Genomic DNA, 1794 nt, shown 5'->3' on the forward strand with positions numbered 1-1794 from the left:
CTAAAGGCCTTGGAAGATGCAAAAATTAAAAGTTCCAGAGATGAGATGAATCAGCCTGTACACTTCATTTTTAATAATCAACAGATCAAACAGAGAAACAGAACAGAGAAAGATCAGCAGAGTTCAAAATACTCCTGGGACTTTACTAATGAAGACATGGGTCGTTTAAGAGACTTTCTGAAAAAAACCAAACCTCAGCCTCTGAAAACAACAATGGAGGTTCTAAATGAACGGATCAGACTAGAGGCCTGCATCCAGAACCTGCAGGAGAGAATCAAGCTGACTGAACTAAAGCAGAATGAAATCAAACAGACTGAAGCAGAGTATACTAAACATGAAAAAGAGATGAAGGAGAACGAAAACTTTACTATAGAAGTTGATGAGGTCTACAAAGAAAAAGAAAAAATCAAAGGAGGAAGGTGGGGTGTGGTGTTTTAAGAAGGAGCCATCACCTGTTCTGTCTGTGAGGAGAACTGTCACTATCCAGGATGCACAATGGCCTGGAAACCAGGACACTGCAAGGTAATGAAGAAGGGGAACTGCACAGTTTGTACCAAAAAGTGTCCTGCTTCAAAGCATGTGAAAGAAAACTGGAGATATGAGATAAAGACCAGAAAAGTTCAGAAGACCAAGAAAGAAGTGAAAGAAAAATATGAAAAGAATAAAGCAGAATGTGAGAACAAGTCAGGTCTTTTGGAAAACCTTAAACAGGAAACCATTAAGCTGACAGCAGAGCGAACGTCGTTGTTGGATGAGGCCTATGATCATGTTATCAAACTGGAGCACATCGCCCTGAATGTTAACTCAGGTTACACTTTTAACTACATGGGCTTCCTGATTGAGAAGATGAAGGAAAGGGGAGACAAAGAAAAGCTCAAAATACTAGAAAAGCTGAAGATTAGGATGGATAAAAATAATGAGGGTCAAACCCAATGGCAACACATTTAGAAAAAGTAGAGGAAGCTCTGAAATGAAAGGAATAAATGTGTATTAGTTGAACTCCTGTCTCTTAATTAGACGTAGTATGTGTACCATTCATGAGCACTTAGAAAATACATGAAAAAGTAAAAAGTGGAAATATTTGCAGCCATGAGCCACAAATTCCCATAGGTTGTCTGAAGCGGCTGGATGTTAAATGATATTCAGAATTTCAGTGTATTATAGCAGGAGTTTTTTTTATTATTATTATTATATACATTTATTGAAAGACAAAGGGCAGAAAGTTAACATTCTTAAATATTTTTTGCTCCAGATTTTATTTAAATTTTTTTTCACCAAAGATGAATAAAGCATCCTGACTAATTAGGCAAAACTTTTTACTAAATGTTTAGTTTAGAAACTCTCGTTTATTCTGTTCTCCTTATAATAAAGTTCTACATTATTTCAGGATAATTTGAAATACTGTTTAAAGGTAGTTTAAGACAAGTTTTAAGACAACTAGTGTCTTTAAAAATGTTCTAGATTGGTCCAGATGCTTTTAAAATGTACAATCAGCACACAGAGGTACCATCATTATACTGCATGTTAGAATTTGAGAAATATGGAATTATTTTTTAATGATCAAAGATTTGTTTTATTTTGATATGAAATAACATATGAAAAAACATAACAGGAATGACAGGGGAAACCTTTCGGGATGAAAGATTGATTGTTTCATATTTTTGTTCTGTACATTTTTTTTAAAACAGACCAGTGGAAATATTTTATTTTTACAGAATCAGTGATTAGTAGAATTTGGAGGTGATTGACTATTTAGAAAACATCTGAATATTAGGTTGTTTAATTTTTTTATGA

At 34.2% G+C, this 1794-nt stretch overlaps 1 protein-coding gene across 1 annotated transcript in view; it reads left to right on the forward strand.

Annotated features, from left to right (window-relative positions):
* The window catches only part of LOC107083946, a 26747-nt gene that overhangs the window by 7127 nt on the left and 17826 nt on the right, over positions 1-1794 (forward strand). The gene's annotated exons all lie outside the window — the stretch shown is intronic.

Source organism: Cyprinodon variegatus, unplaced genomic scaffold (assembly GCF_000732505.1).
Source record: "Cyprinodon variegatus isolate N-32 unplaced genomic scaffold, C_variegatus-1.0 Scaffold88, whole genome shotgun sequence".
In the NCBI taxonomy this organism is placed as follows: Eukaryota; Metazoa; Chordata; class Actinopteri; order Cyprinodontiformes; family Cyprinodontidae; genus Cyprinodon; species Cyprinodon variegatus.